Source organism: Drosophila eugracilis, unplaced genomic scaffold, assembly GCF_018153835.1.
Source record: "Drosophila eugracilis isolate 14026-0451.02 unplaced genomic scaffold, ASM1815383v1 contig_616, whole genome shotgun sequence".
In the NCBI taxonomy this organism is placed as follows: Eukaryota; Metazoa; Arthropoda; class Insecta; order Diptera; family Drosophilidae; genus Drosophila; species Drosophila eugracilis.
Window position 1 is genome coordinate 524,620 of NW_024573499.1, and position 17,698 is coordinate 542,317.

The 17,698-nt window shown below is 40.6% G+C and overlaps 1 protein-coding gene across 1 annotated transcript in view; it reads left to right on the top strand.

The window, feature by feature from the left end:
- The window catches only part of LOC108115970 (tyrosine-protein phosphatase 99A), a 111,689-nt gene that overhangs the window by 78,655 nt on the left and 15,336 nt on the right, over positions 1-17,698 (top strand).

Genomic DNA, 17,698 nt, shown 5'->3' on the forward strand with positions numbered 1-17,698 from the left:
GCCGATGGCAATGTCTGCCCATGTAAAGTGAACCGAATTTCAGCCACAGTTGTGGTTATGATTTTTATAACCACCATATCATGCCCTCTCCTAAAGTCTTTCGGCTCTGAAAGGGTATCTTGGCTTTTTAAGCATCTAACCAAGATTATATTTATATTTTTCACTTTCAAAATGTTTTTAGATTTGTAAAGAAGAAGAATAAAGCAAAATCAAATCAGTTTTCAATCAGCATCCAGCAGATCTTAAAGTATTCCTCATTCGACTTGTTCACATCATCGAAAGACTCTGTCTTGTTCTCACTTCTGCTCACACTTTACACTGTACAGATAAATAATGCACAAAAGTTGTTCATTTAACTTTGCTTGTTTGTTTCATTTCATTTGGTCTGCTGGCTCCGTTGTCTTGTTCGCCAAGCTTTCCTTCTGGTTTTTGGTTTTCGGATGCGGCATTCGGATTTGGCCTGCCATGTGCCGCGAATAAATCTCGGGAGACGGGAAAAGGGCCAACAAGAAGCGGAGGTGGCGGAGGGAAGAAAAAAGTTAAGAAAACTCATTCACATAATTTTCCAGTTTATTGTGAGCTGCTGCTGCTGCTGCTGTTGCTGTAGCTGCTTTTGGCCCAAAATACATACACACACCTGGCCAAAACGGAGTGCGGCATAAACCTGCTCTAATTACCAGGACCCAAAAACGGCGAAAAAAAAACCATAAAATATAAATAAAAATCATTCATTTTGTGCACGTTGCCAGGGCCTGGGGCAACACCCCTGTCTGCCTGCTCTGGCCCTTGTATATACGAGTATGTAGTAGTAGATCCCTGGGATCCTTAGGCTACGCCGTGCGACTCCTTCTGTGCGTTAAATTTTTATAGCCTACACTTGGGCGCCCGACCAAGTTACTGCCACTTAATGAATTAACATTATTTTGATGGGTTTTATGCTTTTTTCATACTTCGGCAGCCATACTTCGCCGCACAGCAGCTGCGGTTGCCATCGGCTATTGGTCATGCCCGGCAACACCTAGCCGACTGGCTTTTAACTTTTTAATAAGCCACAAATAATAAAGAAGCGAAAAAAACATTATTATATTCGAGCATAAGCATAATTCAAATCATTTCATTAACATTTTTTGGGGCCGCGCATCCCTTTTTTACTGGCGGTGCGAGGGAAAGGAAATTGCTTTTTAAGTACTTAACTTCAATGCAGCGGCAAAACTTTTGAGGCTGCAGTAAAGCTGAAACACTGAGGGATAAAGCAACTTATAAACTTGCAGAAAAAAAAGAATGGATTAATTCTTGGATTTTATGCCTTCGAAATGTGGTGCCAACTGCCAGCATTTGTCCTTTTTTACAGGCATTTTCTCTGTCATTTTGCACATTTTAATCATCATTTTCTATTGCAAAAACAACAAAACTTATGTTCCGTCAAAAGCAATAAGTTGTCATAGAGTAAAATATATTTTTTTCTCAGCGTAGAAAATCAGAAAAAGAATGAAGTACAAGCGCCGAAGTGAAAGTTTTTATTAAATGCATAAAACGAGTCAAAGTCCTGGACTGCCAAAGGCTATATGCCACATACCTATGTAGATCTATATACATATACGCACAGGATTCCTATGTGTTTGTGTATGTGTTTTGGGTATGGGCGTGTTTCGGCTGTGTGTGTGTGTGCGTGTAGGGCCATAAATCTAAGTGCTTTAACGCCTTTGGGGCGACTTGGCAACGCCTACTTTTGCGGCTGATGTAACTGCCAGTTACCAAAGTCTGTGTCTGTATTTGTAAGTGTGAGTCTGTGTGGGTGTAGGGAGGGAAGATGTGCGTGTGTGTGTGTGTGTGTGTGCTGGTTACCCGCTACCGTTATAATGAGTTTTCAAGTGGTTCCCTGCATAGGCAGGTAATTTCATTCTAATGCCTAATGATGTATCTTCCGTGGGCGGAAACTTGCACAATGAAAAGGGACTGACGCGAAAGGAGAACCCTGAATTTCCAGCCCAACTATGTTAGTTAAACGGCTTTTAAGTGCAGCGATCGTCGAGCAATTATGATTTCACATTTAGAACTGTTTTATGGTTTTAATTTTGTCGTTTGTGCTTTATGAGGCAATGTAAATGTATGTTAAAGTAGAAAAATGTATGATGGTTTTCAAAAGAACTAAGTAAGTTCTAAGATATATATTCATATTGTAGATCCTTAAATAATGTGGATTTTCATCAAGAGAGGTAACACTGTATTTTAATTAAATATGAACACATGGTAACTTCCACTTCTAACCAGTACTATCACGTTGCTTATAATCAGGGTTATCTCAAGGCAGCAGCTCTACAAACTAATTACAATCGATAGAGGCAATATCTAGGCTATTAATCCCAGATATAATAAAAACAAGAGCATGTACTTGCAGCGTCTGCTGATATGCGTTATCAGTCTGAGCGATAAGGAAATATATTTTAATTGGGAAATGCAATCAGAAGTTAATTGAAAAAGACACAGCGAATTCAAATTGCGCGCCAAAAGCAAGGGAATTTCTGTGCCATGAGTTAAAATTTCCCCCTACTCGCTGGGATCAAAAATTGAGCGAGTTCATGACACACACCCTCTCTTTGTTGTTCGCTCCAGAGAGAGAGAGAGTTTACTATCCCTCTCTCTCTCTGTTTCTCTCCGAGAAAAGCAGCTGCCGCAATTCGACGGCGAATTTATCTGCACGCCGCAAACGCGGCGAATGTATCCGTCTCTTTCCCTGTCATCATCATCAGTCGCCGTCGTCGTCTCGTCGCTGTGGTTTTTATTCCGATTGTGGCCATGCAAAAAGAGGCAAATATCCAGGAAAATTAAACAAAATCCATAGTGAAACAATCTAAAACTTGAGTTAAATAGTCTGTGATGTGAAAGCCTATGAAAAACAAACAGAAAACAGTGAAAAACATGTGGAAAACCAAGTGTTAAGCTGGTGGTCAGACTGAAAAGAACAGGCTTCTCTGTGCGCAGCAGCCGCCTTTTTTTCCCGAACCCAAAAACCCATAGGCAATCCATAAGATACTTGTGTATCTCAGCTCAGAAGGAAAAATACTCGAAACTAAAGTGTTAAATCAAGTTAAAGCAGCGGAAAAGAACGGTGGCCAAAAACAAACAATAAAACCATAATTTGTGTCACATAAAAAAGAGAACTTAAAAAAAAAAACCAAAATAATATAATGCCATATGAATGAGAAAAAAGATATAGTTCCAAATGCTGCTGCCTCTTCTTCAGCTTCTTGTTTTTGTTGCTCCCTTTGTTCGCCTTTGTTGTTGTTGTTGTTGTTGTTGTTGTCGTTGCTGCTGTTGCGAATAGCATTTTGTGTACCTTTCAAGAAATCAATAAAACAGAAAAAAAAAGAAGAACTCAGCTCGCAGAAACGAGTATTCCTCTCTTTCTCGCTCTCAGAGAATTCTCCGAGACAAACTCCCTCTCCCTCTTTTTCTCAGTGTGCTTCGCTGTGTTTTGTTGACATTTTACCGCTTTGTCTGCGGCGAATGAAGCTCAACGTGGAAAACCATTTTACCAGGCAAATTATGTCAATAATTTAGCATATTGAGCGGATAAAAAACGTAAAAAAAATGGAAAATAAAAACCACCGGATGGCGAGGGAAGAAACAAAGAAGAACCCCTCTGAAAATTCCAAAAAAATTATAAACTGCGCAAATTCGCTGACAGTTAAATGACACAATTCCGGCTCAAAACGATTTTTGTTTCTCATTTTTGGGGCTGGGTCGCACATTTTCTGCAGCGAATTCGCTTCCCTTTCTTTCCTCTTCCCTCTTTCTCATATTCCCATCCGTATCCGTAACACGTGCACTGCGACTCCGGCTCTATTGATTTTTCGCACATCCCACGGGCGCCCATTTTCCGTATTTTCCGTATTTTCCCGTTTTCCCCCATTTCCATTTCCCGGTTCCGGATTCTCGCTGCTAGCTGCATTTGCGCATGTTCGTTTCAGGCATTTTCATCTATTTTCGCAATCGCAGTGCACTGACCTTAGCCCATGACTGTCAACATTTTCGGACACACTGCGGGAAATGGTGAAATAAATCCACCGGATAATTGATGCACAGAAAGAAATTAACTTCGATTATATTCATGGTTAAACCAGTTAAGTAAGCCCCCTTGTAAGATAAACAGTTAAGACGTTAATAGGCCTAACTGTTAGCTGAAGTTTCGTCCAACGTTTAAATATATTTTAATGATTATTTATGATGTAAAAAGAGATTAGAAATGCGTGACTCGATTCCCAGACATTTTACACAGAACAAAATTTAAACTTCTAGTGAAATATATTTTTCCCTGTGCACCCACATTGAAGTCTCAATTTGGCTTACAACTTTTTCGCGGTGCACTTTCCCACACCTCCCCAGCCGCTTTTCACTCACTTGACTGCATTTAGGTACACATTTGTTTGGCTTACAAATTAACGCCATTCGAAGTGTTGGCTGGATAAACAAACAAGTGATTTTATTTCATGGCTTTCACAATGTGGGCCATTCATAAGAGCCGATTGGGGGCTTCTACGTTGGGTAAACAAACCGCCGCTGCTTCCCCGCCAGCTGAATCAGAATCTGAATCTGTAGCCGAGTCCCAAACAGATCCCCAAGTGGGCCAACTCCACCTCGGATGCAGATGTGGAAGTGGGTTATCAAAGAATCTCACGCTCATTACGAGGTGGGAGGAGTCCGGAGTTGGGATTTGTTTGGATTGCGGTAGTGGGATTGCAGCACGCGAGTGCTTCCAGGAAAATGCAGCAAATCCCTTTGGAAGTTTTGGGGGAAATTGCTAGCAATATTAGGACTAATAATAGTTTAAAAGAAGACCTGTGCTCAGGGGAACAGCTTTTTCTATTTGTTTTCCAAGCTGAAAGTTTAGAAATGTTCTGTTATAAATACCTTTCATTATTATTTGATAAAAAAGAAGAGAATCCATCATTAAAACCCACTTTCAGCCTACTGCTTTTCCGGGACAATCGTCTTAAGTTCATTTGGCCAACTAAAACCGTACTAAGCCCTACTTCCGTTGACTTATAGAGACCCTCATCCCACGCAGTTCTTCCGGTTACCTGAGAAATGACTACCCATTCCTGACATTTTCACTTTTTATCAAAAAAGAAAAAAAGTCGAGACAGACAAATTGTCTATTATGTGAATATTTTTGTATCTACGGGCATTGGATAATGGAACCCATGCGGGGCACCATGTCGTCACGAATATGTCAATATGTCCAGACTTTATGAACACGAAAATACAATGCATCCCACTGAAAAGTCTGAAGTGGCGACTTCCCACTGGTTTTGGCCTGCAGTTGTCAGGCAATTTGCCCTCCGCCAATTGATTTCCCATTTGGCCCGATGTATTCCCAGTGATTTTCAATTATCTGTCAGTTGTTCTCATAGACGGGTCAGCGGATAATGCTAATCAGAGTAGAATTTTAGAATCCGAGCTCTCCACTTAGGAGTCTTTGACCCGTTTAGCGTTATTAAGCACTTACTGGCCACAAATGGCCGACAATTGTCGCTTGATTGGCCAATTTCCATGGTCGGATCAGCGACTTTGGACGCGACTTCGACCCGCTTAACCATTTCATTTTATGGTTTCCCCCCTTTTTTTTCCCCTCTAACTGCACCCTTTTACCCGCCACGGATTCAATAATCTTTTGTGTTTCTATTTTTGTAAAGGCCCTCTTACTTGTGGCACTCCAAAGCCAGCACATCTGTGTCTGTCTGGCACGGAGAGAAATGGGAATATCAAATGTCTTTATCCACTAGCTTATGTCGAAGCGGATGGGATTAGTCAGGCAATTTGTAAACAAGAAGAAAAGATGCAGAACTTAAGTGTAACTAAAAATATTGTCATTGTTTTCAATTAGTTAGGAAAAGGAAGTCTTCCCTTTAATCTCCTAAAATAGTTCTCATATTGAGACTTAGCTCATTACCTTGAAACAATCCATATTTCTTGCCTTATTTTTGGCTGTGTAATTCTGAAGACTACACTCAAAGCTGCGGCTCGTTGGCTTACTTTTTGCATGCGGCAATTTGATGAGCTGCTAATTAGCAGCTGCGCCGACTGCGACTGCGATTGTGGTTGTGGTTAGCTGGCCAAACACGGGCAGGCAACAACAATGCCACACTATAGCATGTATATAGTATAGTATGCCTCAACCGACAACCGACTCTGAGACCCCGAGAATATAGCGTGCTGAGGCTAATTCTGAATGAATCAGCACGAGCTCCCTGTAATTTGCACTTTGTTCAGTGCAATTGGAGGAACAAAGAAAGGGGTGAGGGAGCGGAAAATGGATGGAATGTTTCACTTATCCGGTGTCGTTGGGGTTCCGTGCGAGGGAAAACTCAACTGGAAATTGTAGTGCTTAGGCAGCTTATGGATTGAGATCGATTAGCTGGGTTTATGTTTGGCTTTGAGGATCGTTAAGAAAGAGTTAAGAACTTTTTACAGTTTTGCATAATTTCTGACTTGTTAAGTCAGAATCTAAAGCATATACTTTTTTTATATATATTTTTTTAAGATTTCTTCTCTTCGTTTTCTTTAAGTCTTTAAGCTAATCCACATTTTTCGTTGAGATTTTTCCATAGCGCATTCGATAATCGCCTTCGGCGTAATCTCTACGCCCAATCATTAATTTTACGCGATTTTTTGTTGGCTTTTTGTGTCCGCCTCATCCAAGTTAACCCCTGCTAGCTCATCGGATAATCTTAACCCACAGCTGGCGCACACATGTCGTCAGAAAGTCGTTTGTGGGCATTGCCAATTTGTTGGCAAGCTCTTCAGATATGGTATATATATGGGCATATACTTATTTATATTTATATACGCGCCCTGCAAGTGTGAGCTCACTTATGGCGGGGAGTGTATTTTTAATGCGGCTGCATCTTCGTCGGCGGATGAACCCCATTGAACTCTTCTCGTTCGGAGGGATACGAAAACAATAAAGCGCAGAAAAGTGTGAAGAAAATGCGAAAAAGGCGGCAAAGAACACAGAGAGATAGAGAGATAGAGAGAGAGAGAGAGAGAGCAAGAGAGAAGCAGAACTGAAACAATGGCAGAGGAGTATTGAAAAAATGCAATAAATTATCATAAATAAAAGTAAAACAAAAAGAGAGCTTTGCTTGATGGGGTTCAGCACGGGTTCAGATTTTTTGTGTTTCCTTCTTTTTTTTTTGGGTTGGCCCGCTTTGAAAAATGTGTTACACAAGGCAGCAGCAGCAACAACAACAAAAGCTACTTTTTACAACCTGGGCGGGGTATTGACAAAGTGAATCATCGCAGAAAGACTTAAGTTAGACGCTTCGTTTAGTTTTGTATATGAGAATTAATAAACTTAAAAATAAAATATTTAAACGAACAATTAGTCACTGCTTAATCACAATACTTAAAGCAACAACAATCGGAATGTTTTTAAGCCTAAAAACAACTCTCTAAGTTTAATCACAAACAATCCCCATTCATTTATAATTTAAACCCGAATTTCATGTGTATGTTTAGTGCCAAAATGGAAATCATTTAAGCCGAATCAATCAAGAACTAATCAAATATTAAACAAAAACAAGCACAAACTGTAAAACAACGCACAAAAATGTTGTAAACGAAAAAGGAAACTTTGAAAAAAACTCAAAGTCCTACCTAACAGTGGGACAAAAACGCACAAAAAGTGAAAACAAAAATCGAAAATCGCACAAAACCGTGAAACTACAATCCGAAAGCATCAAATTTTCATCGAATCAAGATGCCACGCCCCCAGCACCACGCCCTTCTGAGAGCAATGCTGAAGCTGTTGCTTTTCGTCAGCATTGCGGAGCACTGTGCCACCGCCCTGCCCACCAACTCCTCCAAGGCCCCATCCTCCCCATCGCCCTTTACCGCTGCACCCACTCTGACTACATCATCATCATCATCATCGGCGGTCATCAACGCCAGCTCTTCCGATCGCACTCTGGCCGATCTAGTCAATCCGGAGGCCGAAACAACCGGATCCGGTTGGGAAACACTTGAGACTGAATTCAATCCGGGCACCACGGTTGCCACCACCCAGAAACCGGTTAAGGAACCACCGAGCACCGCAGCCACCTCCATTGAGCAGCAGGATCAGCCGCCGGATGTGCCTGCCACCACATTGGCCTTCGTAAATGCGTTTCCGGTTCCGGTGGCCGGCGAAATGGGAAACGGAAATGGCAACGGAGTGGGCGGTGGCAGCTATAACGATGCCACGCCTCCCTATGCAGCGGTCGATGACAATTATGGTAAATAGTTATGCAATTTCTATTAACTTTGAGTGTAAGAACTTGAAAGTTTAAAGTAAACGAACGGTCACTCTTATTTCTTGGCTGCCGAGCAAGGTCACATTGCTTAAGTTGACATCATCAACTTAAATTTTACATTTAGTATAGATTTTAAATGCATAAAGCAAAAGCTTTAGAGCAGAGTGAGTCATAAATGAGTACGTGCTGTACTGTAGTTTTATTTTATTTTTAGTTTGGGTTGCGGATTTAAGTCGACATTCAAGGAAAATTTCCATTAAGGGAAGCTATATAAAGGCAAAATTGAAATATAGATTTCCCCATTCCTTCTCGTTTTAATAATTTAATCAACAATAAAGTTGCCCTAGGCCTGCCCCTAAAAAGAACTCCGTTATCAACGACAAACAAAAACAAAAAGTTCGATGGGCTTTCGACAAGAATTGGCAATTATAGTTGCCCAACTAGGTTCATTGACACCGCACTTTTCCGAACTTTCTCAGACCCCTGGAAATCCTTAACCCCCGCTCACCTCCTTTAACCCGCTTAGGCTCTTGGCGAAGAAGAAGAACTTGTAGTTACTCAGTTATTATCTGCTGAGGGGAACAACAATAAAACACACAGATAAATCCAACACAACAACAACAGCAATTGCATACTTCAAGGCAATTAAGAGAGTTTTCATTTCCGGTTTAGCACGCAGCCCCTTCCCCGTGGGCGGAGGCCAAGGAAAAGAAGGCGGGGCAACGTCAACAACTGCCTGCCTTCCTGTAATATGGCAAAATTCTCACGCAAAACTTTTGGCTTTGGCCAAATGAATTATTTAACATTGTTTTCGCTGAGCCCAAGCTTGTGCAGAGAGAAAAATAAGAAGTAGGAAAATCACTTTCTTATAATTATGATTCTTAGGAATAAAAACCAGTTGCTATATTCATTAAGTATTTAAGAAGATTTCTTGAAGAAAAACAATCATTAAAAACTTAAATTAGACCAAGAAAATGATTACCCTTCCAAGTTTTCCTAATAACATATTTATTTCAGGACTTTTCTTTCTGTACCAACTATTTCTTGCTGCTATTTTTATATACTGTTTTTTTTTTGGGCTGGCTCATAAAATATGTCCGGGGGAATTGACAAGCAGCCGTCTGTCTGCTCGTTAAAACTTGGCCAGCGGGTGCCAAACAGCAACAATTCATTGGAAGTGAGCCATGTTTCACAAGCCCCTACCGGAGTTTCCCTGGCTTTCCTCGTTTTCAACACAACGGGACACGCGATGCGCCCAGGACACAAAACAATTAACAACTTAACTTTTATGGCCCACAATTATTTGGTATTTTATTGTTAAGCTGCAGCCAACTATTTTTATGGGCATGTCATTAAATTGGAGCGGCCAGGTCTTAAATAGGTCTTAGGAATATCGCCAAAGATGAATTTGCATGCCACCCCCTCGATTTTCCCCTCCCAATTTGCGTGTTCCTTCTGGTCGGTCAGACTGACAGTTGGCAAATTGCAGAGCCATGTCCTGAAAACGGGCTAAAAGCTACCTGATTTGCTGACCACACGCAAAACTTATATTAAGTTGCATTTCGAGGCAGGTGCTGTGACCACGCCTTCTCAAATAAATAAGGTAATATGGGGCACAGGGAGTGGCCACATCAAAAGGAGTTACACTGTATTTTAACGGGCTCAAGGTTCCTTTTATGATTTATGGAACCTTCAAGGGGCAGCTGATTGCATGCAGGGAAAAATCAAAAATATTAAGTTGCCTTTCGAGTGACTGACAACAGTTTACCCGTAAAACCAAAACACAGCAGTAAAGTTTTAACATTTTAAACTTTGATTTAAAGTGAAAACTTAAAAACATGCCACACAAATTTATAATTATGAAAATAAAAGCTAACTGCCAATTAGCTTGTCCAGTCAAATAGATCAGTTTGAAATGGGTTGAGCCCGACGAGCGAAAATTAAATAAATTTTATATAAATTGCCGGACAACATCGTCATTTGAATGCCTCGCTGGCTGCCAGTAATTACTATTTCAGTCAAACGAATTCATTAGTTTTTTCCTCAGAAAATACTGTTCAGAGAATATATAGTATCGGTGAGTATTCGTTATGGGAGATAATAAACTGGAATGGCTGTAAAATTTAAATAATTGAACTTTCGATCGCCTCACTTAACAAAGCAATCAATTGGCGAGAAGTGTGAAGTTATTTAATGCCTTCTGCTGTAATTACAGTCTCAGTCTCAGAGTTTTGTAGACTCATCTTTGGCGAAACACTTTAATTAATAAACCTGCTGAATCGAGTTTTTCACCAATCATTTTTTTGGACCACCCTCGAACGAGATTTCCACCGAGTCATTAGTTTAATTAATTGTTTGGCTCAACTTTTGTGCAGCCAAGTGCCACGAGCAGGCTCCTGCTGCTTTTCCCAAATACACTTTTCGCCGGGTGTCGAGTTAATTTTTAGTAAATTCATTTTCACTTCCGAGGCGCAGCTGAGAGCTGTCACAATTCGGAGCAACACTTTCGGTCTCGTGGCCGTGATGAAAACTGCAGTTCATCAAGAGCCGCCGCCCACCCACGGGCTGTGATTTCACAAGTGCTCAGCCCTTGAGCATTTTCGAGGGGCTTGAAATGGGAATTTATTGAGAAAGAGGGCCAAGAGTACCCCAATTCGCTGTCGAGTGAGTGTGCGAATAATATCTGTCAGATACTCGCAGTTTCAGTCAGAATGTTGCCGGCATTTTGACAAACAGCTGTTGACAAACTATTTTGGTAGTCACAAACTACTGAGAACATTCAGAATTAATGGTTAAAATGTAGTTGGCATTTAAGAATAACGAATAATATTTATCTCTCAAAAGGTTAAAGTAAGTTAAAACTTATTAAAAAAGAGCAGAAAGAGGTTTGCCACTAGAGATGTGCTTTTCTGATCTGATTGGCTATTACAAATAGTATTTAGTGTGGCTTTGCTCTACTAAAACCGCAACGCAAACAATTTGAACTTAAATATTCCAGTCGCAACTTGAACTTTTAGCAAAGTGCTTGCCACATAAACTGGCCCCTGTCCATGATCTTTGGCTATATCCTCTGGATATATATATAGCCGCACTCAAAGTCCAAAGTCGGACATGTCGCAGGCGCAAGGAAGTTTCTAATACAAATTGGCACAACTTTCGGCTTGTCAACGGCAAACAGGCAGCAACTTTGCTGCGTACTCTCGTATTTTGACAAATGATTTGCGTCTCTGTAGAAAAACCAAAAAAAAAAACCAAAAAAAAAATCTAGAGAAAAAACAAAAAGTCTTGACGAAAATAACTACGTAAAACCGAGAGGAGCTGAGAAAACTTTGATTTTGAACTTTATCCAGTGAAAACTTTCTCTCCATCGACCCATAGAAATTTCACAGGACACTGAGTTATGAACATGACTTGTCAAAAAATACATTAAAAGTGCAAAGTAGTGGAGCAGCCAGGCAGCCTTCTTAGTCGAGATGAAAACAATCATTTAGTAGCCAGCAAATTTGGCCCAACTGAAAAGCATAAATCATTGAACTTTTTGCCAGCTCGCTCTGTGCTCTATGGTCTATGGTGTATGGTCTGTGCTCCATCTGAAAAACAGCCATCAATCATTTAGCTGGCTTTGCTGCTGTCTTGATTTTAATTTGCAACATGGCTCAAACACACGCTCTCGAGGACTTTCAGGACTTTTGTTGCACAACCGAAAGGCGTGAATCGTGCTCAAGGCGTCCTTTTCCATGTCTCAGATATGATAAGCCAGCTGACTAGACTTCCCAAGGACCAAGGAGGTGTCTTGGGGAATGTTCCCACCTTGATTCACTTTGAGTTGCGCTTTTCACGGCCTGTCACTAGAGCTTTTCCTCTGCGGTTCTTACTCCCTTAGGTTGAGGAAAAAAGCAGCCTGATATGCACACAAATGTGCTGCCTACTTATCGGCTGCAACGAGCTGCCGCTAATTTATGAACTCCCTTAAGGACTTCAGATAAGAAAAAACAAACAAATGGATTAAAAAAACACAGCAAAAAGGATTGGGATGTTGTTTGTGATGTTTGTGCTACAAATTTTGTATACTCTTACATTGATTTTTGTAAAAATTTAGTCATTTTTAAATGTCTGTAAGCTATTAATATACAAAAACTTATCTTAAAAAGTTAACAAAGGTTTTCATGGAATATCAATAATAACTTTTGATAACCGATAAAAAATTTTACAAAATTTTAAAGAAAGGTATTGAACTGTTTAAAGTTTTCCCAAAAATTGAAACTTTTTTATTGATCCCCCAACATACTTTGGGAAAGAATAATACCCTCTTTCAGTAAACGAAAACATTTTGATAGATGGCCTCTGTCACGGGGACAAACAAAGCTGACAAAGAAAAAACAGAAATCAAAATCAAGAACATAGATAAGCCCTTTTTTGCTAGGAAAATTCCCAGCTTTTTATCGCTCAACCACGTGCCAACCCGCATTTAGACACGCCCACTCCAGCTGGGTCAGCGGGCGGCGGGCATTGGGAGGGAGATAGAAAAATGTTGCCTCGGCGACAACTTCCGCCTAACTGCACTTCAACATGTCAATTTTTCTTGTCCCCACCGCCCAGATGGATGGATATGGATACAAAAAAAAAAAAAAAATAATAAAAAAGGACAGAAAAATCAACCCTCTAACCGAAACGCCTACGAAAAATGGCATTCGAGAGGAAAACTCAGAGCTCAACTTGCATGTGAGTGCTGGCATTTTTCCTCTTTCGGCCGCACTCCCCAAGTCACTTGTCATGGAGGCCTTTTGTCTGCCGAAAAGCTTTAAATCATAAACACCTTGTTAGTGCAACAACTCGACACTTTGAACGTGACATTGATGCCTGTTTTTGTGCCGGCACCGAAGCCCAAAACAGTTTCCGTGTCTCAAGCATCGAAAAAACAAGCGAACTCCGGCCGGAAGGTTGGGTTTTCGATGTGGATGTGGCTGAGCATGTGGATGTGGATGTGGATGTGGCCGTGGTGAGCCCGAGGTGATGGTGCTTCCATGTGCAACTTCCTGCCGATAACCTTTTGCACACACACACACAAACACATGCCACAAAAGCCGTCGCCATCGTGTTGGCCTTATCGCTCTACTCTTGGCCATGGAGCACAGGCAAATGCAGACATCAGCAGAACCATGACTCCGGACCAGACACTCGCCCTTAATTAGCCAACGAAACCTGGAGAGTCGGGTTAAGGTTCGGCTTAAAGTTGGCGGTACAGCAGGTTTAACATGCAAATTAAAAATTTACTTAAATTAGGAAAACCCTTTAAAAATTTCTAAATAATTTGCATGTAAAAAGTGTTCTGCAACAAGTATTTTAGCTCCTCTTAAAAACCTTTTTTTTATATTTCCCAGTGACAGCAACATTTTAGAGTACTAACCCTTTAGGGCCGCACACGAGTTGTCTGGCTTTGACCCAAAATAGACACATGTCAAAGGTTTTCAAACGTTGCAAATTAGTGAGCATTAGAGTTCGGAATAAAAATGCGAAACAAAAGGATCATCGGTAGATTTCGACTGACAAGCCGAGTGGCAGAAGCACTTTGAAACAAATATGTTATGTCGTTTGTCCATTTGAGAGAGAGAGAGAGTCAGTTTGAGTATTAATGTGTGTGTGTGTGTGTTTGGCCCATTTGAAGTGTGTCAGTTGTGTTTTGGCCCTTTGTATGTGCATTTGACAGAGCTTTGAGTTTGAATAGGGCCACAGGCATTATGGCCAAATTCCAGACCCAAGACTTGCCATTACGAAAATTACAGCAATTTAATCAAAATGCCTGTTCGAATGACGTAAATTATAAGTCATATCATTAGAGTTCAATGGACCTATCAAAGAAATTTGGTAAGTAATTACAGGACATTCTAATGAAAGAGTGAAATTTGGAAGGAAATATATACTTAAATAAGGAGTAATATTTTCAACTTTTTTTATCAAATTTTTTAGGAAGTTTTCATGAAGTTGTTCTTTATTTTAAAGCCAGTTTCGAACCTGTTTCTCTGTAATCAAAGTTCAAAAAGGATCTCCCACACACACACACACACACTGTTACACCCACAGCCGCCACTCATACATATGTGCATTCAAAATGGCCGCCACGTTACTTCCGCTAAGTGCCGGAGCCTTTTGGTCCATTCACTGTTTGCTCTTGGCCATCAAAGCTTTGGGGGACAAAACTTTTCAGCTTTTTTATTTTTTCGCAGCTTGTTGTCCCTGCCGCTGCTGTTTTTTCACCACTTTTTTTTTTTCGTTTTCGGGCTTTATTTCGCATAATTTTTGCGCCTTTGTGCGAATTCTCGGGGCGGTGGAGCCTTTGACGCCTTTTGAAAGGCAGTCACCTGGGTTTTTGCCTCCTTTTTGTTATGTGTCCCATGTGTGTGTGTGTATTCTCTAATTGTTTGTTTGTTTGCTCGCTCACTCTTATTTACTCCCCGTCCGTCGCCTTTTGTTTAGTTTTTACGTCTGGCCAAATCCGTAAAGCAGCTCGTAAAGTTAAGCAACAACAATAAAGCACGAAGAGCAACAACTAAATAAGGCATATGGCCAACAACAATGGCGCCCCGCTCTTAACTTGTATTTATATATCTTCATGTTCGGGCTTAGTTTTTCCTTTTTTTTCCTTCCAACCTCCATCCTCCATGCGCCTTGCCGTTCAAGCCGTTTGTTGTTGTTCCTCTTATATATATATATTCGTTTTTTTTTTTTTCGAGGCTCAGACAACTTAATGCTATTTGCTCCACACAAACACACCTTGAAGTCCTCGAGCTTCTGCCTGCTTTTGTTTGGAGTTTTTAACAACTTAAGCACGTCGTCGGTATTGGTTTTTCCAGCCGCCTTCTCTCACTCGCTTTCCCACCGATTTCCCACCGACTACATTTTCCTAGTTATATTTTTTCTACTTCCTGCCTTTGCCTTTGTGAAAATAATCACGCGCGCGCTTTTGAGTGAGCAGCCCCTGGATGGGTGGTGGCCCCCTAGTTTTTCTTTCCTTTCCGGATTTTCCTTTGCTTTTTCACACTTGGTTACTTCCGGCGCGATGGCTGAGCAAATAGTGTGTAAGGCGCATCTATTGTTTTCTTTTAATTTGCCCAGACATGTCAAATGTGGAGGATCTTTCTGTCGATGAGTTTTTTAAGATATTCTTGGGTATATGACTTCCTTATGGCTGCTTTAATGTAGAAAAGGATATTTCTGTTTCCAAAAATACTTTATAAATTAATTTTTCTCCACCTTTTCCCTTATATTTTTAGCCAGCATTCACCATTTGATTGATTCGCTTTATCAAACGGTTTCTGCTCTCAATTATTTATGTTATATTTGCCAAACAGAAACCAATCAGGAGCACTAAGTGCCCACATAGTCACCTGTCGGGTAGGTGAGTTTGCCAGCTGTCTTCTGCGAGTGGCAAACCTATTAACTTTTCTCTCCCTTTTCCCTTCTAACCATTTTCCCCATGTCCCTCTGCAAGGACATTTATCGCAGCAGAGTGTGAGTGTGTGTGTGTGTGTGTGTGTTGGTGGGGGGGAACACTTTGTTGCTTAATTGATTTTAATACAAGTACCCCGCTCCTTTTCGCCATCGGTCCTCAAGTGAGTCGTTCGCTTTCATAGTTCGAGTTCGAGTCTATAAATTGGCTTTTTCCTTTCCCTTTTTGCAGATGCAGCAGCAGCTGCCTGTCCATTTCCCATTTCCATTTCCGTTTGCAATTGCAGAGAGCCCAGGCCAAGGATGAAGTACAAGAAGAAATTGGAGTTGACTGGGCTAGTGGAAGGGGCGGGGAGGCGGTGGGTCCAAAGGGGGCACACAGGCAACAGCAAAGGAAAAGGCAAAGAAAGTAGAAATGCCATTTATTGAATTGTATAAATTTCTATACATTGACAGCGACTGTTTATTCTGCCCAGCCAACTGTTCATGTGTGTGTGTGTGTGTGGGTTCCACTTTTTCTTACTGGTTTACACAGTGAGAAAAACAAGAGACTAGTCATAGTTCTTGACAAAAAGGATAATGTAACTCTAAAAGTTAAGAGCTCATTAATAAAATTGAAGCATACTTCTCAGCATTTTAAAAATTCATAAAAATCATATTCAGCTTAATCAGCAAACCACTTAAATTGGAAACTACTGAAAGAAGTTTCAGTGTACAAGGGTACTTGGGGTGTGTGTTTTGTTAAGCTTTATCGCATTTGCATGGCAAAAGTCTCAGGCGGAATGGGAGTAGGGTCAAGTGCCCGTTCCCGCCCTCGGGTCACTCATTTGTTCTTTTGATTGCAGAGGGTTTTTGCTCGTTGGCCGAGCTTTTGTTGTATTAGTAAAATAAATTACCATTTAGTGCTTTTTGCCACTTGCACACTCACACAAAGAAGTAGTCCCAACACATATATACAAATACAAGAACCCTTTGGCTGTCACACATGGTCGAGTGTTGTCCTTTGGCTTGCAAATGAAATTATTGCCAGGGCTTTTGCATCCGCTGGTTTGCTGGATTATAAGCCACCATCTGTAGCTGTATGGGGTAGGAGTTTCCCATCTGTATGTACACATGTGTGTGTGTGTGCTTTACCCTACTGGCAAGTGCAGGCCATAATAAATTGCTAGCAATCGCATTTCCGTTTCTTTATGCGCTTCGATTACGTTGCGCTTTACTTGCGCCAATTCTTTTCCTCCTTTCCCCCTCGTAATTGAATATATAATTTTTTGTTCCCTCTTCCCACACACACTCGTACACAAAGAGACTCGCTCACACATACACATGATTCGCCGCCTGCCATTTGAATATAAATTGTTTTATCTGCTTCTGAAAAATATTCATTTCAATTTATTTTACTTTTCTTCATTTGATGCGATTGCTTCGCCTTCCTGCTCTTTTTACGATTTTCTTTTTCTTTTTGTTTATTAAATAAATTATTTATGCATTGTCATTTGGAGTCATCCGACTTGCCGTTCCCTATGAGCACACGCCGCTAAGTATGCAAGCATTTTGTTGTTTACAAATTCAGGATTACTTTGTGGAGATTTTTTAGGGGGACTTTTTAGGGACACTTTTTATACATTAAACAGCTGCGACGACTTTGATAACTCAAGAGTTGGAAATCAACTTCCTGAGCCCATAAATTACACAATTCCAGGGTATATTTAGGATATCATAAATAAAAAAATAAAATAAATACAAATTTTCCAAGGGAAATGTTAGATATTTCTATTTATATGATGAAGAAATGTTATTTGTTCCATTTTTGAACAGCTTATTATCCCCTCTCGAAAAAGGAAACATCAAAGTTGGTATCTTATATTCCACACCCTACTTGGAAATAAATCTGAACTCTCTTGTTTGCTTAACTTTGTGGTTCTAAGCCGAAGATATGGCCCAAGAACATGAGCAAATTT